We start from the raw sequence: 23089 nt of genomic DNA, 5'->3' as shown, positions 1-23089 counted from the left end.
AACGTTGATTCGCTCTGGTTAACGTGTTATGCCAGCCGAATGAAAAGTTCCCTGCCGGATCAGGCTTGTAATCTAAATATTGCACCGGATATTTTAGCCGGTTCTCTGGTTTACCTTGTTGCCCGCGAAACGAATATCCTCCGCTGGAAGTCGACACACGATCCAGCGATTAATTCGCGGCCTTCCTTCGCGCTTCGTTCTCCTGCGAAACTCCTTTATCAGCAGTTGCACGCGAGCCACCGGAACGATTTCTCCCGTTATGGGTTTTCCTCGATTCGTTGTTTATTAATGGTATTCTCTCCTTTTTTGCGCGCCACCTTCCGTTTTCCTCTGTTTCCCGATATTTTATTATGGTTTAGCTCAAGTTGTAATGGTTTCATTTGCCCAACTGAAATTGAATTTGTTCTTGAAATATTAAATACTATCATTTCAAAGAATAGCTACTTTTGTCCATTATTAATAACACGTTTGAAAATGTATCTATTAATTTTTTTAATTTAACAACATACGCTAATGCCTGAGGAGTTTTCGAATCTATCAACAGAAATTATCACATATCACACAAATATTTAGTATCGTGCGATAGAAGAAGAGGCGTAATGGTCAAATAATCAACAAATTCTATCTTATGGACCGAACAATGGACCAATAACGCAATAAGTACATTGAAGTAGCATTATAGAAGTTCATTTTTCTCAATAGTAACCAAGAAAATTGAAAGTTTGTCTACAGTTTTTATGACTTCTATGTTTCTTCAGCTGCTGAATTACCTAAATTTTTCAATGTTACGAGGTAGACCTAAATTCTTCTAGTGGCATAAACCATCGAACTACTATTCGTTTGCTGTTTCATTTCGCGTAAAATGCGCACAGCATGGTCGTCTGTATTATTGTTTTCGCTGATGTAGAGTCACTCCATTAGATCAATTTTATCACAGTTACCACTTGTCCCGTTCTCTTTCATTCTCCTGTCTTGTTCGCCAACTTTTTCAGTTGCGTTCGATAAAAGGTTTTTCTATACTTTTTTCAACTTTTCAACGGTAGGCTCCATTATTAAATCAAGGTATTTGTCACTATATACCTTTTAAATCAATTTCTTTGCGTATTCTCATCGTATCCTAAATGTATTTTGTAATAATCAAAAGATAAAAGAAATGTTCAAAGCAAGTTTTCCCTGAACAATTGATCGAAACAAATAACGACGCGCTGATTGAGCAAAGTAATATTAGAAAAAACATGATCTCCGTAAATTTACCCTCCTATTATAAAAGATATATGCAGAATGCGATCTAGCTTTGTCCGCCAGCGCTATAGTTTCTGTTTTAATTGACGTGTTTTAATTGGCAGCCTTTAGTCATCGATATGAAAGCATTCTCCATTCAGCAAACCGTTATATTGTCATTTTAGCGATGTTCAGAATTTCTATTTCCCCCGATGATAAAATGTGAAAATAGTATTGCATTGAGACGAAAAAGTGCGATAATATGATTTTTAATATAATTTTTAAGTTTGCAAATAGCAGATTTTTCCGACAATATCTTCCACGTTGAATCTATTTCGTATATTTGCTACTGTGTATTATTATTTAGTTAGATATCGTTATACCAAATTGCGATTACTAAGATGTTAGTTTGGCTTTGCACGAGGAATCACTTAGTTCTCACTCGAATCACGATTTTTAACGTGACCTGTAAATAAAAGTTACAGAATTTATCGATTTTTGGCGATTGATACTTATACACAAACAGATTGAAAAGATCCATTCGCTCGTTATAAACTACCATACCAATATCAATAGATATCATACTTTATCGTAAATCGTATTGGAGTAAACAGCCTGAAATCCCGAAATCCTCAACGTAATCTGCAGATAGAGATCGTTTTATTATTTCATTGGGTCAAAATGCCGTTGATCTCGCGTTGGTTGGTTTGATCCAACTACGATTACCGATATAATCTTTGCGCAAAATCGCTACGGTTTGATTACATTAGTTATTACGTTGACAAAGCCGCTCCCTTATTCCTGACGCACCGATTCACCTAGAGACAGATCAAGGGTTTAAAGTGCTCAATGCGACAGGCTGTAATGAACTATTTCGAGTGGAAATTAGATTGGCTCGATGCTAAATGGAACGCGACGTAATTGCGTTAGCAGCGATAAATATTAAGCGACGGGTTTCACGTCGACCTCGCCGACCGACCGACCGAATGCGTGAAGGCCCACGAAATTATTGAAGAACCTAGCTGGACGCGGTGACGCGTGAATTACGTTGCGCTAACCGGCAGAACTTTGTAATAGCTTCGTGTTAACGACAGTTGCGTTCTTGATATTGATCTTTTACATTTTGCGTAGTCGTTTTCAACGGTAGACATAGGGGGAAATAATACACTGCCCCTTAAGAATACGCGGACACTTGATTATTTTCAAAGAAACGTAATTTAGTTACGAAATTACAGATAGAAAGACACAGGATGATTTTATCTTTTATTAGAACTTTCGTGTCATATTATGACACGATAAAGCTTAGTCTTATAAGTTAATATACAATAAACAGACAAGATAAAGAAGGTTCTTTCGACTTGACGGGCTATGACGATCGATAGCATAGCGGTAGTATTTTTAATATTGAAATAAATATCAACGAATTAAATGAGTATGCTCAACAAACAAACATTACGCTCTCAGGTACTTATTATAAAGTTTATTAAAAGGACATACGAAATGTTTGTTGTTGAACAGATTTCCGGCAGTATAGTTTCCACCTACTCTGCTATATGCATCTCACAACTTTGATAAACAAAACTTTGCTAGAGACTAGGATCTAGGGATTGCATACTTATTAGGGACACAGCACTTACTACGTAGCGAGTTTATTATACTTCAATCACTATTGCGGGTGAAAAAGCAATATCTTTAAAAGCGAACGTTACCAGCAAGAATGAGAAAGTCCTGTAACAAGGAACAAAGTTTCCAAAGTTTGTAATCCTCGTTTAACAACGAATGCTATGGAGTAACGTGCAGTATTTTTAAATATCTTCCCCTACGAAATAGCATACAGTTTTATGCAGTAGATTACATATATCGTTTTTATTCAATTATAAAACATAACTCGCGCAATATTTATTTGTGAAATATTTAAAATATTATCTATATTTTGGTGATTGAAATTTTGGATACAGAAAATTGAATTTAAATTCAGTTAGTACGAAATTATATATTTTATTTATTTATTTATTCGGTAGAATATTTATTTATTAGTTCGTTAGGAATGTCAACTCCGTAATATTCAGTTAAGAAAATATAGAAAAAATAAAATCACCAACGACAGTGACAAAATATACCGTTAGTAAAAGAATCTAATCTACCTTTCACTATGTTTCACTGAAAATACTGAACGTGCAGGTTATTCCATAAAATTAAAATTTCATCAAATATAGAGAACTTTAAAAATAATACAAAAAATAATCCTTCATACACTAACAAACATTGGTACCCTTAGCTGTTTTTAATTCAACGAAAAAGAATATGGTAAACGAATACTTTCATTCAGTTGCGTAGTTAGAGTAAACAATTAGTCTCATTAATTTAGTTGAATTAATTCTACTTCTGAGATGAAAAATCACATAGAAAGAATAGGAACAATGCGCATAGACGAAAGGGGGATTGGATAAATGAATGGGCCATTTCGTTCGTTTGTGAATAGTGATGGGAGAGTAAAATCGATGGTCTGATTCGAATTATTACCGATAAATAATAGAGCATAAACGCAGGAAATATATAAACTCTCGTTTATTAGGGGGATCGGTCTTTATGCGCAGATATTTTCTTTTTATTCGGCTGTTCGAATTATTAACCGATATCGGGAGCATTATTTGTCTTGGCGTGTACGGCTCCTCTATGCTATTTTACGCCATTACGTAAAGACAATGTGGCAATAAACTATCAGATAATTAAAATTTATCGTTACTGTTTTGCGCGTTATGTGACCGTTAAAAATGCCTTCTTTAATTTCTCAAGCACAGTTCTTCATCGAATATCCGATAAACTAGAACCATCACATTATATCGTATCATACGCGTTCACAATTAAATTGAATTATCGAGATAATCCGCTTTGAGTACCTTCTAAAACTTATCATACTTCGATGCTGAAAGGATTCCTATATCTCGGTTAATGTATTAATGGAGAAGAGATTAGGATGTACCTACTAATTGGATCAAGCATCAAGAACATCCATGAAGAGTATAGTAATATTTTTGCTGAATATTCAATTTATACAAGGGCTTAAAACCTGCATCTAGTGTTTTATTCGCAATTCCATTTATGCATCGTCATGCGGATGTTATTCATTGCGAAATGGGTACAGATACTTCATATTATTCGAGTATTAAAATATTGAAATTTAAGCGTATTCTTTGATTCTTCTGACACTAGGTATAGTTAATTCATGGTACACGAGATCGTCAACTTCAGCCGCTATAACTGGTGCTATAGCCGTAGCTTGCATTCGTCGACTATTTCTACTGAATAGCCTTTGTTTTCACTACGTCATCAATTATCGTTTGGCTATTGTGGCGGTGAAAGTCAGACAATATAAAATTAGTGGTATTTTTCCTTGCGTAGCGAGTGCTTGGTATTGCTATACAATTTCCATTAAACATAATTAATTACGACCATTACATAAGTACAATGAGTTATAATTTATATATGTAGGTGCAATTAATGTAATTAATGTTAAACGGTCCTTCTCTTTTGAATATATGGGCAAAATAAATTGTAAAGTTGCTCTTCGCGATAGAATTTTTCATATATAAACGGATACATGAACGGAGCATACAAAAATTGCTTAAAAAAAAAAAAAAAAGAAAAGGAAAGGACCGGCATCGTTTCAACGATTCAATTTCTTAATTAAATACTCGTTAATACAGGCTGGCGCACGAACGATCCAAACGTGGTTTTGGCTTTAATTAACACAAGGTACGACACACTGGTCCAGAAAGTAACGTTGCGAGCGACGAAAAAATGTCGACCCGCCCGAATCTTGCCTTCGAATGCAGCAAGAATTTTACAAACGTCCCCGACGATTTCAATTAGTCGTCGAGCTCTTGTGAGGCGCTTCGACTGTTCAAACGTTTGCCCGCTTTAATTAGTTCGGATTATCAAAGTTACCATTTCGCCTGACTTCATTCGAGGCCGAGTCTCGCGACAGGTAGTTCGTTGACCCAGAAACGACGCACTTTCAACTACATCCCGAATCTGAGTCACGACCGATTAAAATCCACTCGAATCGGCAGCGCGCTTTCAATTGTCCAAATGCGATTGGATCGGCGGTGCCGGGGTGAACTGAAAATTCCGAAAATCCCGGCTTCTCAAGAATCTCCTTCTTCGAGTATCTCGAACATCAACGATAGCGCAAGAGTGTCGCTAATCGGTAAAGTGCTCCCCTTTGTATCGACCAGCTCTTTCTTTTGGAGATAAAGCCTCGGCGGTGCGACAGCATTTCGCTTTCACAATGAAAAGTCGCCGAGCAGGGTGGAAGCTGGTCTCATGAATCCGGTCGACACGTCGACAAACGTATCGACGCGAGAGCCTGCTCGCCGTGAAGAAAAAGAGAAACGAGAAAAAGAGGCTGGAAGAGTGGAGAGTGTTCGAGAACAGACAACAAGAAAAGATCGTGGAAAACGGAAGGTAGCCGCAACGCGTTCGGCGGCGCGAACCTCCAAACGCAGAAGTGTCTCTCGACCCTCTCGACCTGCTCAACCCTCTTGAAACGTGCAACTTGGACCGTAGATCGTTTTTGCCTCGCGAGAAATGGCGAGCGATTTCGGTCGAAGGAGGAACGGCGCGGCGTCATTCGGTAATGGAGTTAATATTTTAGCAGTGAGACACGAGGGAGGGGACTGGGCCGCATTACGACGCCGTTTACCTCGAGAACGCGACCGCCCCCGAGACTTCTTCAACCCTCGAGGGGAAATGACTAAAGAACTTGCTCGAGGAACTGGCTAGGGGGTCGCTCAGGGAACAACAGTCGCATACATTTTACGTCTGTTTCCATGACAAACGTTACGCGGAATTCTCTGACACTCGGCAGAACGAGCCGTGAGAAAAACAAAGTGCCTTTTCCTCTATCCTATTCCTTCGCCCACGAATTTTCCTTTCCTTTCCCTCGCGAAACCCACGTGTTCCGGAAGACGAGGCGGGAACGGGACAACTGTTTGCGAATCCAGCCTGGCACGTACGTCAACCCTTATTTCTTTCCGGGAAGATGCGACAACACGCCGGTGGTTCAGGCTTCGCCTCCGACTTTCACAATTTCGACGATCCGTTTTGCCATCGTCGTTGTCAGCTGGCGTCTCTCCGCGATCGATTTACGTCGACAGCCATGATAAATCAGCCCCGATGAATATTATCCGACATCTACTATATGTATGCCATACATGCTGTTCGCGTAAATCTTCAATGGAATGAGAATCGTTTCTTAGTTCCTATTCTACTGCAATTTGAAGAGATTGGCATATCCTGAGATGGTTCTAGTTACGTATGCAAATAGTTTCTACTGTAATAACTCAAACGAGATTTGAAGCAATCGATTCAACTTATACAAGTCCAAATGAAAAAAGTTTCTAGTTGCCGATTTGTAAGTTAACTTGTATAAACAATCACGCGATTGATTGTAATTTTGATTTGTCTGCATAGACTGTGGACGTAAATTGGGCGTGAAAAGACTGATCAATCTCGTTCGATAAAAGAGAACTTCGATCAACCTCGGTCAATTTAATGCACCTTCAATTAATCTTTCTAACATTAGCAACCGATATTAATCGATAAATCAATATTGTCAATTCACTTCTCATCTACGTAAATTGAATTTAATAGTGATCGTTTACAGGTTTGCGCACTAAGTATATCGACGATAATGCTGCAAGCTTGTTAGAGTTGTACTTGTACAGTACTACATTATCTTTTCTTACTATTAATTTACTACTTGCGTAGCGTACAGTCTGCAATTACATAAAATGTAAAGTATTTGCTTTAAAGTATAAGGTATTTTAATTTTTAATATTTATGAAATCTAGCGATCTTAGATAAATGGAACTAACTTAATTTTATTGATCACGGTTTTTTAAATGGTAAACCGAAGTCACACTCTACTTATACATTCATTATTTTTACAGTGAATCAATTTTAACTGGAAAGCTCGTAAAAACACTGTGAAAATTGGCTAGCTGATATGAAAATTAAACATAAACACGCATTCTCCTTCGATCTGTATTTTTTCCGTTAAAATGGTAGCACGAAACATTATCATTTACATGAACATAATTCATTTATGCGAAAAAAATACATTTGTTCATATATATATATATATATATAAATGTACACGAATATTTGGTGGAAGTACGTGACAAAATATCGGTTTCACGTTAAAGCAAGCTTTTAACCCTTTGAGTGTTTAAACCGTATGTCGCCGCACATCGTATGAGCAACCTGATATGCTTGAAATAAATACTTTACGTCGTAAAAGAGATTCATATTAAAATCGTATTAAAATGCATTATAACATGCACAAGTAAATAAATCAAATATTTTGGAAACAAATACATTCTTCGATATCCTTAATTTACATGCTGTAGATTTAAAGTAAAGTTATTTCATTGAAACTTTACTAGCTACTCAAATAATATAAAGAAATCAAATCTACATTTTTCAGAATTATTAAAATAAAATAAATGTTACGAACTAAAAAGTTTCCAACGATATGAATGATTTACAAGGAAAGATTCGCAGGCCGCAAATTAAACAAAAATTATGAAACTTTGGCAATACGTATATAGTACGTAATATTCTTTCGCTGCTCGAATTCACTCGAAGAGTAAAAATTCGGCCATTTTCCGATTTTGCGTTATAACTCGTTATAGGATTAACTTTAAAAATTTTCCTACCAAATGATATATTCCTAATTAAATGAACTAACTTTTGTCTGAAAACTTTTCTTCTATCTCTTACAGTTTGCGAGTTATAATACAGAATTCATCCGTTTTGGCTGTATTTCGGCAGCAAAAAATAATTGCGTAATATATACCTATACATTGTCCACATATTTCCAGTTTCATAATTTTTTGAATTTACGAATTGTGGTTCTCCCATTGTCAGATAACGCTGTGAGAGAAAAAGTTGGCAAATATAATATAATATTTTGTAAGGATTAAATGTTATGGTTTAGTATATTTTAATGTATTACTGCTCCAGGACGAAATATATAAAATTCGCCTGATTCAACATGCTAATAAACATTCGCACAAAACCAATATTCATCGGTAAGTAAAAGCTTTGCTTCTAGGATGAAGGTTCCTTTCGTGACTTTCTATTTCTCAATGATCATTTAGATTAAGATATGAAATAGGTGGCTGCGAGGAAATAGCCATACCGGTAGCAAAAGGATTTCGGTTGTCGTAATATTTCGCTTTTAACGTGGACCGTTAGAGGAGGGGCGAGTTATAAAGTAAAAAGGCTCGTTCGTCTGTTCTGCCTGGTTTGTTCTGGACGCGCCGTGGCTACGAACGCTTGCAGCGATGATCTCGCCGATTCGTTTTATCACCCGTGATTCGTGACGCGAGATTTTAAGATGTATGATTGCAATTTGTTCCTGCCATTTGTTCGTGTGAGAAAGGAAGGTTTCGTTGGATTCGTTTCGCAAATTGCGGTTGAAAATTGTTTAAAAAATTCAGACGTCAATTTATAAGCAAATATATCGTAAACTTAAAGTTTAGGAAGTTAATCAACAAAGATTCTCTTGTGCAATGAAAAAATTGGACATTTATTAAATGAATACCATACATTTTAATTTTCATGTTTCTTTAAATTATTCAGAAATTATTCCAATTCGATGTGATTCGGCATGTTAACCAATATCTTGAAAATTGTACGTACGAAACGGTTACCATTATGAAAACAAAAATCTGAATGATCGTGAGACAAATTAAAGATCGCTACTGCGCAGAAAATACGAACGAACGTTCGTAACTAAACGTGCTACGAATCTAAACTCTGCACAGGTAATGAAAGCTATTTCAACACAGCACCATCTGTTTTCTTCTCGTTCTGCCGTTGGCTGCTAGTTACCGGGTTACTTATCCTGTTCAAACATGGAAATCCTAGCAAGCTTTAAACGTTGGCCGTCAATAGGTGTAACGATTGCAGAAGGAACGGATCGTTTTATATCAGAAATTACAAAATAAACTGACTGACTTATGACAAATAACCTCTTTGTTAAATTCAAAGACAAAAGAATATATCAACGGGGAAGGTTCTATACAACTGAACAAATATAATTGCGCAAACAAATTTTCCTTCGAGATTAGCCTCGAGAAACGATTATTGTAAATTAACGAAGATATCAAGAGATACTTGCATATAACGTAGGAAAATATCAATTTTATGAGAAGATTTTCATTTTTCGGGGAATATAACCGCTCTTTCAGAACACAATTTTAAAAAATGATTTTTTATTCCTTAGTGTAAGCTTCACATAGTACATGCAAAATTCCAGCTAATTTTAGTTAGTATTCTTGGGTTGTAACCCGATTAAGCTTTTAGGCTGGATATAAAATCCTTTCTACGTAATACGGAATAATATTTTAAAACGTGAATAATATTTTCATGAAAAATTTCTGATCGAAGAATTCCTAATGAATACGTCGAGTTAAGTTAATAAAGATTGGTATAAGAGTAGTAATAAGCAAAATAATAAGTAAGAACAATAAGATACCGCTCATGAGGTAAACTGAATATTTACATCACGAATCAAATAAATTGCTTATTATAATCTTCGGGAGATAACAAGAATCCTTTAAATTAATTATAAATTTCCGTTCATCAGTTACAAAATTCATCGTCGCTTTCTACCTTAAAGAAGAGTTTAGTAAAAAGCGCGAGGGAAGAAAAGAAAAGAAAGCCTTAGGAAATGAATAAAAAAATAGTCAGTGGTTTTATTAATTATTCATCAGGCGTCAACTAGAAGCATTCAGAGTACGAATTTAATCGTATAACCGATTCGACGTGAAAATGGAATAAAATTGCATAACAGGTAATTGTTACTTAAAAATGGTTATCTATATCGATAATTCCTGCATATATCCTTGGAATTGGAATTAAACATTTTTCTTCAAAATTGAAAATTACAGAATCATACTCTAAAAACGTTCGATTTTGTTAAATAACTAATCGCCGATTTCGCAAAGGTTTTCACAGAGGCGCAAAGCTTTATCTCAAGTGCGTCTTTCTATCTTTTTATTTTTTCTTTCTTAAAACCCAACCCTAAAGCTGATGTCGCTCATTCGGAATGCAAGAAACGAAACTGACTAGACGGCGGCGAATAGCAACGAAGCAAATTGTTAACCAGCCGCTATATTTATGCATTTATTTATTAACCAAGTTTTATTTGTCCCCCGGGCGAAATAACGGGCGGCGAAAACAAGTGACGCTGTAGAGCGACAACTCACGGCCTGCCACCGCCAATTGCGACGATTCGTTTTATCCTGCGACGTCCTCGATCCGTCTACGTCGTACGTCAAGGCATGATAAATCAGTGTCGCGTTGATGGCGAGCATCGCGCGGCTGATAGGCAACCGTACCACGCCGTTTCTCCGTTGTCGATTCGCAGTAGTCGCGAAACCCTTTCTCCTCCCTCACTTTTTACCATTTCTTCCTCTGTCGTTTGTCCTATCCTCTGTTTCTCTCCCTCTTTCGTTGGTTCGCATATGTTCGCATTCGTCTTCTTGCCTTTTCTCTCGCCTCTCGTGCCCCACGCTACACCATTTCATCTTAGCGAAAAAATTGGAAATACGCGGCAAAGCTATTATCGCGGCAGATGATTAGACCGAATACCACACGCTAAAAGTAAATTGACAGAATACGAACAATCTGTCGATGAAAAGTGAACCGGCGAAATTGAAGGAGAGCAGATGCAAATGAAATTGTTCGTTGTTTCGTTTCAAACTGCAGCTGCAGTCGATTACGACAGACTTGGATCACGTTACACTTTATTTTCAACAACCATTCGATGAACGTATATTGTATTTATTTTTAACGCAATGTTCCACTATTTCCAAAACGTTTCTAGATTGGAGTAGTTGGATTCATCTTTCAATTTTGAAACAAATCGTGCAATTTCAATCAGGTATAGCCAATATATATTATTATTTAGTTCCTCTATCATATACTTACAAATATATATACACAAATGTAAGAAATTTAAGCATTTACATTTACTGATTTACCGAGATTATGTTGTGATTATTTATATGCAATATAGGAATAGTTTAAGGCTAGGCCAGAAGAACTTCTAATTACATTATGGTTGATCAGTAGGTTTGAGGCAACTTTCTATCATGTTTTCGTTGAATTTTAACGAATTCGGGTGAACGGCCAACCAGCGAATGTTTAATAGATACTTAATAAATCCATAAAGCAAGGAAGAAACTTCTTGTTTCAGTCCTCTGAGATGTTTCTGTGCTCATTTTAGTACAATACATGAATAACGATAAAGCACCTTGGATTTATGTCAGATCTAGACGCGTTCTTCTCACGTCGTCGCTGCCGATTTATGTCAGCACTGTGGAAATAGTCGGTCGACTCGTCGCCGATATCTGGCGATCAATCTTTATCGCATACCGATGTCGATACCATATCAAGAACTATTTCAGACAATGCTTTAGACGTGAGTTCGATCACAATTCGAATCCAATGTTTCTTGATCGACTTCGACTCGAGGGAATGAAGTCGGAAGAGAAGAACGACGAAGAAATACGAAGAGACTGCGACCAATTGCGAGATTTAAGCAAACGTTAATTCTCGAGCAATCAGGCTGGTTGAATCGAATCGGCTGGTTCGAACGGTTGACAGCCGATAAAAAACTACAGTAATTCACTGCATTCTCATTTGCTTAATTGAAACCGCGAATCTGACTGGCACGTTTTGCGTCGGCGCTAATCTGCATAAAAAGTAAGAAATGGTCGCATGGCAAGCTCTTTTATGTACACGCGTATATAATTCGTCGGCATGGAACGATGAAACGCGGTAAAAGGCGTGTTTTTTTTTAAACGATCTCGATAACAAGCGCGCCTGAAATCCTTACTCTCCCTTTACTGCTCTCTAATTAATTATTTCCATTATTCTTATCAAGACGCGTCGACTGGTTGATTAAATCTCGCGTTTCTAGGCGCTTTAAGAAGATAATATCACGGAATGGAATGGGTCGAAAGAGCCACAATGAGAAGCACCGTGACGCTGTATCATTTTTTATGCTACTTAACTGTCTGACCTGTCGGATACATCGATCATTTAATTAGCGTTTGAGTTTTACATCAGGTTTGTATGATTCGAACAATCCCCTTATTTTCTCAGTTGTATAAATGATCTACAATTAATTGGATGCTAATAGAAAAAAATATCGAAATGTGATATCTTTACTGTACTATGAGCAATTCGTTATGTATCGGTATCTATCGTATATACGATAGAGCGTATTCCATTGGACAAATACCTAAATATTGAAACGGTCTAATAATTCGAACGAAATATCTAACAAATGTTTTTCTATTATAAATATATACTATTGTTATACGACGTTGCATGTTGTGTTTTTCATAATTCAAAAAGGAATTGATTAAGACAAAAATCTTGATCTTATTAAATAGGTAGAATTACTTTAGTAATTGGCTTCGATATTAAGTCAGAATCATAAAGTTTAGTATATTTGTACATATTTAGTATTTGTGACATAACAATCGTTAAGAAATAAACTTTGCATGTTTTACATTTAGAAAAGTACATTACAGCATAAGTTACATACGTTACAATATAATTTCTATTGGGGTTTAAAAAATTTCTATAAGCAGTGCAAATTCAACTTGCCTGTTTCACAAACAGAGAGATTCATTGAAATAAAATTACGCTATTCATTTTAACTTCGTTCGTGTTCCACCTTCTCAAGATAGCTCAGCTCGCTCGTAATAATGAAATCAGGTATACGAGCACGCTTTTGACAAGCGATCTTCATAATTAACGAAATTTCCGCGGCGTTAGAGCTAAAGGTAAATTTAAAGAAGTAGTCGCTTGTAATAAAAAGCGGCGAGCCCCAGGATTAATCCAAAAAGAAAGTTCGAAAGTTCACGTAGAACTTTAGCGGGCCATGAAGCGGAATTCTTTTTTTCCATCGTTCTTTTTGCGAATCGCACATAAGCGTGTACGCGTTTAGTTGTCTCGTTAGGGAACGTAGTGGCATTAAAGGCAACCGTTCTTTTTTATGACCGACATCGACCGTCGTTGCTCGAAAGGACTTCACTGTCGGGAAATCTGCCCGCTAGATACAGAATTATTTGAAAAGGGAACGCTGGGAAACTTTTGACCAAGCTAGAAACGGAACGTTCACAAAAACTGCGTAACGCGGCGCGAATGGAAATAAAACGCCAGAGACAACGTAAAGTTTTCTCGCGTTACATGTTTGAAAAATCTTAGTCCACCGTAATCCCGACTCGACGCTGAGAAAATTCTGTTTTGCAAACGGGCTGAAACATCTATGCTGCTGTGCGTAAGATTCAGTAATGAAAACTTCGCTCTTTAATTATTCCCCCTTTTCCCTAACGAATGGTTGACGAATGACGAAACTTGAAAAGCAAACATTATTTTTGCTTTTTAACATTTTTTCCATGGGAACCATCTCAATTTTTTTATATTAATTCTAGAGTATGACCAAAAAAAGATATTATGGCAAAGAAAATTACGTATTTCTGGCATGTTAATGTTAAAAATATCGCAGGCATTTCCTAATGTTTTCAATTATTCGGAAGAAGTGATAATTTTAAATTTTTCAAACTTTTTGTTCTATTTAATTCCTACATATCCAGCTTAATTCACACTGATGCCTGTTATTTATACGAACAAATTTCTTACTCTATTTGATTTATTTTAAGCAAAAGTCACAAGTTGCGTTTCATTGAATTTTGAACGTAAATGATAAAACGATAAATTCCTGAATTTAAGTTAAAGTTGCCAGGGGGAAGTTTATATTTTGAAATACGTGTTTGGCCTCAGGAGTCTTTGTGGGGCTTTTATGTATCGAGATCGAGAGATCTTACGTTTAGTGAAACGATTCGTTCACCAAAATTATTTGTCTAAAGGAGCTTGAAATTTAGACGAATATCATTTTTAAACGATCAATTTCTCTAAATAAGATAAAATTAGTCATCGATATTTTATTGCCTTTCTAATATTATTATTGAACTTTAAGGAGGGTAACAACCGAGGTATTCCATATATAAATAATTTAAACATATAAATAATTTAGAACATTATTGTTTGCATAACATGAAAATTAAGAAACTCCAAATGAGTTTAGTTGATTTTCGTCGGAGAAACGAAAATAAACAGTAACGCTTTTGTACGTTTTTGTCTACATACAATGCAATTTTAATGCATTCCACGTTCTAAAAATATTTATTTCATTGTCCTATATTTCAGTCCTTTTTAAACACGTATTATTTATAATGAAAAGTATCATACATTCTCTTGTTGACATGGAATTTTCATTTAGAGCATGCAATGTAAATGCAACTCTCTTATATAAAAGGAATGTTTTAAAACTGTAAGCTTCTAAAATCCTGAGAATTTCATGTATGCTTTTTTGCACAGTTAAACTTCTCCAACCTGTTCATAAATTTATCGATTTCACACGAATTCTGTTAGACTAGATCGCCAATAAAATGTTCTTGTTCAAATGCGTTGAACGTATATACGTGCTACGATAATATCCAACATACGATATTAGTTTCAAACGCTATCAATATTTCTAGCAATTGACTCGAATGCATTGGTTAAGAAAATAATGTGGAAAGAGTAGGTCCACAAAGCTGAGGCTCTCAATCCTTCTCGCAATTTGCTTTTAGCCATCAAACCGCAAGCCATGGCACAAAGTGTTTCTAAAAACTTCCTTTCTGTTTTGTATTTACCAGTGAGCAAAGCTCCGCAACCACGGACCGCCATTTTCACTCCGTAACAATCTCGTCAGCAAGAAGGTCTGTAGATTTTTGTCCATTACTACAGCGTCCTGATCTCGCAAACCACGATACGTCTACAGAGCGATCAGCTCGAGGCACTTTGTCTCTCGAGCCACGAACCTTCATTCTCCTCTCCGTTAAGCGTACCAACGAGCTTTTCACGCGCGGGAGCGTACCGGTACTCTAAGGATAGAGTAGTTACGGTTCTTCGTGAATTTCGAAGCGCTTTCGAGATAATGCCAGCGTACCGGAGCGGCACATTTAGTCGAAGACAAAAACGAAGCAAGAGGGTAATTTCATTGATGGCGATCAATGCCAGAGGACGCGGACAAAAATGATGGCGCGGCCGTTGCATAGGGATCTAGAAAGTAAGTGTACAGCCGTAGCAGGCGGCGTTAACGAGTGGCATCGCTCAGCTGGAGCTTAAACCCTCGTTAGGAAGCTAACAACCGACCATATGTCTTGTAAATCGCTGGTCCACGTGAAGCAGCGCGCTCGAATCTACGAATTTATGCGGTCGTCGAACGCGGCCAATCCGAACGATCGACCGGAGAACGAGCTTTCGAACAAACAAAAACGCAACGTACCTAACTGTAAATAGCTCGACCGTGCGGCGACAAACCGCGTCTGAGCTGCACGTAGCTTGAACGCGTTGCGCGCGACAACCTTCAGTTTCGACCGAATACTTTCTGTTCCTCCAAGTTTTTTACAAGGAAAATAAGTACTAGGTTGGTCGCTGAGGCTAGAAAACGGAACGACCGCCGCTCGATTTTCAATTATCGTAGCCCCGTTTGCGATTTAAACGATGCGATGGTCCCCTAGACTGTTATGGGGGCTTGTTCTCCACGATCGATCGCCGACCGATTCTCCACTCGTTGGAAATCGAGTTTGGATTAAGCTTCGACGACGTCCTCTATTCCTAGTACTCCTTGTACGGAAGCATCGTTTTCCGCGTTCCGATAACGCCCGTGAAACGACAAGTCGTAATCTCATTTATCGTGGACCTCTCTAAAGAACAGACAGAAAACGAAAGAGAGAAAGGAAATGGAAGCGAGAGAAAAGATCGAAGATCATCGCTTTTAGTTCGGACAACGCGCATTTCCAACATAAGAAATCTCACAGAAGTTTTCATGCGTTCTGCGTAGGAAACTGTTACATCGACTCGATCGCGACACCTCATACTACTTTGGCTATGAATGCTCTATTTTCGCGTAGAATGACAAATCTCTTGAATCTTCTTCGACACACTGGCTCAAGTATGTAGAGAATAATTTTTCTCCAGCCTTGAGATTTAAATTGCACTCGAAACTGTGCTCGAGCAGCTCTTAAAAGTCTTGTTACCTTACAATGATGTAACACCCTGACTCCCTCTGTCTCGACTTGTTCGCTCCTCTTACTACATCGTTATGTCACGTTTGATATTCAAGTACATTCTTTTGTATTTTATCGATAAAACGAAACGGCTAAGATACCGGGCGATTTGATGTATAATTTGATAATAAAAGAATTACTAGACAAGATGCTCGATTTAAGATTAAATAAGGTCTTTAACTTTAATAAGGTTATTTTGTAAATAAATAATACATAAAGTATATCCCATGACATTTTTTTGCAACACTAATTCCAAATACCATAAACGTGATTAGTCATTTGTAACATTAAGAAGAAGCTGCAATTTGCTCAACAGAATTAGATGATAATTCAACGCATACATCGACCAAGAACTACGTATTACTATTACTACTACTAATACTAAAAATGGGCATAGTGACAAAGTAGTAACAAGAATGACATCTCATACTGTGGGTGATCCAGAGAATACGAAGCCACTTGTAGTTGCTCACTTTTAAGACAAATTGCCGAGCACACAAACAATATGACTACGTGAATGAAATCCTCGTAATGAGCATGATAAGCCTTAAACCCGAAAATCCTGAGCTAAAAAGATGTTTAACATATCTATGTTATAACGGGTCATTCCCAGATTATCATTTCCTCATTTCACTTCTCTTCTGATGATTCTATTTTTTACTTTACTATAATAGTTTTCTAAATTAATGACTAAAACAAACTCTTGAATAAAAGTTCTTAAATAAAAAAGTCAACAATAAATGTACTTATTGAAAAAGAGGGTAAAATCCAATGCAAATAATATGAAATTGAACGAATAATAATTGATTCCAAATGAAATATTTAATAGAAATATTCTCAGGCAATCCCTTCATCTAAACATATTCTTTGAGAATAAAGAAGTAGCGAGATATGCCTGTCGCGAAGTACTCTCTTGCACGTGAAATTTAATATCCTTCAACTCTAATATCTTCATATTTCAAATTCACACAGCTACATATACTAATTATTAACATTACGTTGTTTATATCGATTCTTCATATGGTAATATTATATAGAGATCATACTGATATATATGTATAATATTAATTATTAATGGATTATTAATACATTATCAACAACCGGACGTGAACTATGCTCGTCAAAAATTCTATGTAATACAACCAGCTACCCGTGTCGATTCAGAGCTTTCATCCTACGACACGATTGAATAACAAGAGGAACAAAAATGCATGCGACTCACGATTAGACGCGAAGGATGTTGTCATCGATGTTGTGGTTCAGGAGAAATCATTGTGAAGATCATCGGTAAACAGGAATCACCGAATTCCACGCAAGAGACGAAGACTGGAAGAAATCTGTAACAAAACATAAAATATTACGATTTGTCCATAAAGACAATATTAATTCTTTAAAATGTGTGAAATAACAAAAGATTGACGTCGATTAAACGAAGGAAGAGGAGAAAAAACTTTAACAGAACATGTTAAATATTATAATTTATTCTTAACGTCATTCTGTTGATTGTTCAAAGAATTTAGAATAATGAGAAATAAAGCTCTTTAAACTTGACAATAAAAAGAACTGATATTCTCATAAAAACTAATTTAGAAATGACTTTAATGACATTTAAACCAAGTTAAATACCTTTTTATTTAATTAATATACTTAAATATTATTATGGACATTAAAAAATATTTCTCAATATCGTGAAGTGCCTATAAATATTCCATAATATAATTGACTTCTAAAAATTGTACTCTGAATGTCTCGTCATTAGAGATTGAAATACATGTGCTTTCTTCGTTGGTTAAACACAGCTGCGCAATACCAAAAAAAAAATGCAATGCGCAGAACGTGTCTGTGATTATTGAAAAAAGTGACTAACAGCATTATTACTGGAGATTCGCGACATACATATATAGCAAAATGTAAAAAGTATTTCAATATCTTATTCAAATATGTTTTCCATTATTTTAAAATAAATTAAATGTTACCAAATCTCCATAAGAAGCTATCGAATTCATCATCAATCATGGCGTCCTTTTGAGTTTCATGGTGTCCCTCCTCTAATACCTCGAAGTTTTCCTCGCAATCAAGGAATAATCTACGCAATAGAAAACCAAAACATTAAAATAAATATATGAATAGAACAAATTATACAAAAATTAAACCATGATTAAGGTCAAATTGCATTTTGGAAGCTTGTCATTACGAGCTATCGGAGACTGTAACGCTCGAAAACATGTGGTAGAAATAACTAAAACCGAGTTCAGGACAGTCACGTTTACAGCGCGTTCTGTAAATTCGGAAATGCCGATCTCGCGTGGTTTTACTTCGTCGTTTGCCCACGTCGACGATTGTACAAAGAATAATCGAGTACGCTCGACGTCGCAGCCGCGAAAAGGGTCAAAGCCCGCTAGCTTAGAATTATAATAGATTCTAATAAATTATTGAAGAAAACGTACGTTAATTAAATGAAGTTAACACTAGTTTATTTATGGGGTGAAAGAATGATTATGAAAGTACATACTACGTAGTAGAAAGATCGGCAATAATCGTGAAGATACACGGACACACGTCTAATCGCTTTGTTTATCCACACTGGAATGACACTCCGCGCCGCGATTTACCTACGAACTTCGATTTGCAAGAAGTGGGGAGCTCGCCGGCAAGCCAAGGGTAAATAAACTGTGCCCAAGGATATATATGTTCCCTTATATATATATATATATATAAGGGAATAAGTTATTTTGTACCTAATAAAGAATATTCTGAAGAATATTCTGTACCTAATAAAGAAACGATAGGACCAACTGAATCGCGAGATACACGTTGAAAGTAAACATACATGCGATAATGTGCATAATTTAGTCTGACGAAATTTATGCAGTTGAAACGTGAATATCTAAGCATAGAAATTTGATATAGGTAACTGTCGTAATTTAATTGGTTTAAATAAATTGAATTAATAGGTAGAAATCATATTGGCACTTTATAGCATTTAATTTTCATTTAATATATAATATAAGTAATATTAATATAACCATCATGCAGTATGTATTTTGTTAAATGAAGTTTTAGGATAGTCGGTAACAAGAAATTATAAATAATTGTGTTTAACTTTTACAAATATGAAAATTAGACCACATTTTGTCTAGAAGTACTTTATATTCAAATGTACGCCTTAAATTATTAAAATAATCTAAATATTATACGCTAATGTTTATCATCACTGAGACATTTTGCCAACAGAATTTTTTATGAGATACTTTACACTTTTTTCATGTATTTGTCAATTTTTTAAAAAATTAACTCCTTTGTTTTTCTACTGCTCTTCTCGGCGCTTTTATCTGCGATATTATATTACATCGTGTAAATGAGAATTTTCGCAAAATATGCAATATGTACATATGTACGTATTTCCACATTTACTTGGGTGTAATATTTAGGCAATAGTAAATTTTGTTTTATTTGCGATACATTCTGCTATTTAAACAAAAAGCCAACCCCTACGTATTTTAGAATGCTATATAATGTTAACGTTTATCAAAACTGGTTCGTTACGGTTTATTTATTTTGAACAATAAGCAGAATGGTAGAATTTCAATAATTGTAACGTTGTAATATCTTTTTGAATAAGAGTAGAGTGTTAAAATAGTAATTATGTGTAACGAACGTAGAATACCATGTTTAAAAAATCATATTTTATCATATTAATCAACTCGATTTGTTTTGTAACATTCGTTTTTATCTTTATATTTTAATAAAATACAACAAACATAAAATAAGATATTCTGATATAAAGAAAGACGTGCAATTCAATCATATACGATTCTAGCTGTTAACAGTCACAGAGTGCAAATGTCATGTACTTGCCTCAAAACTCATTTCTTCAATTCATTTCTCCAATTCATTATTTCTTCTATATAGCAATAAAAGTTATCGACAGTATTCCATGCTGGTTTCTCGCCGTACATTTTCTCTTGTTTCGCTCGATTTCCGATCAAAAGATGTAGACAAGCGGGACTTTATTAATGAATACAATGAACGTGGGTCCGGTGCTTCTTTTTCTTTCCTTCCCAACCTCATCCACTCCCCGACTCATAATGAAAAGTTGCCTCATAAAGAAAGCATGTATTATAGCATGACTTCATTCAGGTACTCTTTAAATTTTCAGATAACCACCGAATGGCTCATAATCCAGCGGCATGTCGCGCCTATCGTTCCAAGCTCGAAAGATAAATAGAAGCACGGGGACCAGCACCGCCTCGAGGGCATTACGTCGCTCGTTCTCTTTCACGCGCAGGTTGGTATACCTCGAATTTGCATTGCCCAGACAACGGCAGTGCTGCTATACCCAACGAAACTTCAAGCCTGCCAACATTTCTAGCTTCCGTTTCGACAGCGCGTCACTCTCTCGTTGAAAATGCGAATACTGGTGAGAAGGAAATGGGGAGAAAAAAAGAATTGGTTACACCTAATATGTAAACCTGAATACACATAGTTTTTTATTTGTTTAAATTTTATATAAGAAATGTGTTGTGTTGTTACAACATATTATATAGGAAAGTCTGTACAGACTATGGTTTTAATTTGTCGCGTTTTATTAGAGAAGTAAAGCTCGCGTGCTTCGAAGGTAAGCTCGCACTTGTCCTTGCGTGCAAGTGTTTCAAGTTACGTTTTTAGCTAGATGTTCTGATCTTCTTTTCTTATGACGAAGCCGTACTCCGTAATTTTAATTACAACTATAATTACTCGTAGTGATATAAGATAACAAATACGATGGAGAGGTAGATACGATTGTATGGATACAAAGGAACTAATGTTACTTCAGGAAAAAACTTATGACGACTAAAGCATTACCTGTGATGATTGATGACGATGCATAAAACGATTTGATCATTATTAATGAGGTTATTAAATGTTTAAAAGAATTACTACTTAATTGCTATAAATTAGATTACTTAATTACAAAATAAGGTATCAATTTTAATATTATTAAAAATACATATTTTTCTGTTAGAAATCCTATATCTAACGAGGTAACTCTGATGTATCAATGCCCATTTATCCATTTAGTGATAACTATATATTATTGTGCATGATAACTATGTTATACAAGTAGCTCGCTGTACTGTGAGATCGCAGTTCTGAACAAATCTATCGAGTTGTAAGACCGATTATGCGAGATGATGCGACACAATGTGACGATGTTATCGGTGCGCTACATGTTAAATTAATTAGGTGCAGTTGTTTACTGTTTTGTTGTTGTATGAAATATGATTTATTATTGCAAATACAATTATCGAAAGTAGTATAAAAATTTTGAGTATATCAACAACTTTAGGTCCGCCGAAGGTTCTTCGAGGCATTGAAAAATAATTCAAGGTAGATGTATAGTATCTACTTGTTAAAAAATCTGTTTTCATTAGGAATTCATAAGGAAACTTGATATTAAATTTAATATAATACGCATTCCCTATTTATTGAAAGAGCATGAAAAGTTGTTTTAACTTTCTGAAGTTCTCGGTAATTCTATAAAAAGAAACCACGAAATGACGAAGAGAAGAAAACAAAAAGGTGTATTGGTAACTTTAGTTCATCAAGCGTGTAGATGGTCTGACAACATAGCGGGAAAATATTTTAAGAAGAAATTAGGTCGACGACGAAATTAAGTTTTAGTGTAACTTTCTCAATAACCGCTACTTTCTTTCCTCTCTTTATATATTTTTTTGCCTTATATTTTAATAAATTTTGCTTTCAAGGATGTACTAGCATTTATCGTAATTTTAATTTAATAAAATTTTATGATTAAAATTGTATGTATGGTATTTTCAGATATAATATTCAGAATATGTTTGATTTATTATCAGAAAAGAGATTATTAAGAAAACTAGTATGTATAGAAAACTAATATGAAATCGACTCTAATATACCTTATTCTTAAAAATTTTTGTCGCACAACCAATCTCCTATACAATTTCATTTTTTATTCGTATGTTTCATTCCTGATCAAAAATAGATTTATGTTCAATGATTAAAAATAGATAATAATTGATCTTATTTCAACTACATTTGACGTCTCGTCATTTGCGTTTGGTCCTCTGCCTGTAGGTCTTCAAGTAAACGCGATAATTTCTTGACCCCGCAGGCATCTTACATTCTCATACCTATGTCCAATTGAATTCGGAAGTGCATATACCAATTGTTGGTCGGCGTCCAGACATACTGATATCAGACCAGGAAATGTTCCGGTATCGACCGCTTTACCTGTGAAACTATGCGAACATACAATGACTGAACCGACGCTGAAGGAACTTCGTTACGTCAAAACCAAAGTGATCTGCAAATTGATTTCGCTATTTAAATAAAAACCAGCCTCCAGCTCATAACTCAACACAAGTATTTCTTTTAACCTACGTGTCTATTTACTATCCTATTATATTTGGAATCATTATACATAATGTATTTTTAATGAATAGAGCCACTTTAAGAAAGATGTCTAAAAGGTAGTTATATAAAATATTTCTAATGAAAATGCAACACAATGATCCGTTTGCATGTTATTCCTTCCTGATATGCAATTAATACTAATTTATTTCTCTACTTTATCAAGACGTATTATTCAACTATAAATCTGATTTTGTTGAATGATTTCCATTATCCTATGTAATAAATTG

At 35.5% G+C, this 23089-nt stretch overlaps 2 long non-coding RNA genes across 6 annotated transcripts in view; one reads left to right on the top strand and one right to left on the bottom strand.

The window, feature by feature from the left end:
* Nucleotides 1-23089, bottom strand: part of LOC139990901 (uncharacterized) — a 44461-nt gene that overhangs the window by 9561 nt on the left and 11811 nt on the right. For 2 of the 5 annotated variants that reach the window (XR_011800680.1, XR_011800681.1), the window contains exons 1-4: nucleotides 18940-19067; nucleotides 18404-18513; nucleotides 17650-17764; nucleotides 115-388 (exon numbers count right to left, since the gene is read on the bottom strand). This is a non-coding gene — a long non-coding RNA (uncharacterized lncRNA). Of the gene's footprint in view, nucleotides 1-114; nucleotides 389-770; nucleotides 1688-1806; nucleotides 2040-17649; nucleotides 17765-18403; nucleotides 18514-18939; nucleotides 19068-23089 lie in introns of those variants that run through there. The other 3 variants (XR_011800682.1, XR_011800683.1, XR_011800684.1) reach the window with 3 other exon arrangements.
* On the top strand, nucleotides 19244-22801 carry LOC139990748 (uncharacterized). The gene is made up of 3 exons (XR_011800641.1): nucleotides 19244-19337; nucleotides 20587-20715; nucleotides 22561-22801. It is a non-coding gene; the product is annotated as an uncharacterized lncRNA (long non-coding RNA).

This window comes from Bombus fervidus, chromosome 9 (assembly GCF_041682495.2).
Source record: "Bombus fervidus isolate BK054 chromosome 9, iyBomFerv1, whole genome shotgun sequence".
In the NCBI taxonomy this organism is placed as follows: Eukaryota; Metazoa; Arthropoda; class Insecta; order Hymenoptera; family Apidae; genus Bombus; species Bombus fervidus.
Note: the sequence above shows the minus strand (reverse complement) of the source record. Positions and strands in the feature narration are given on the sequence as shown.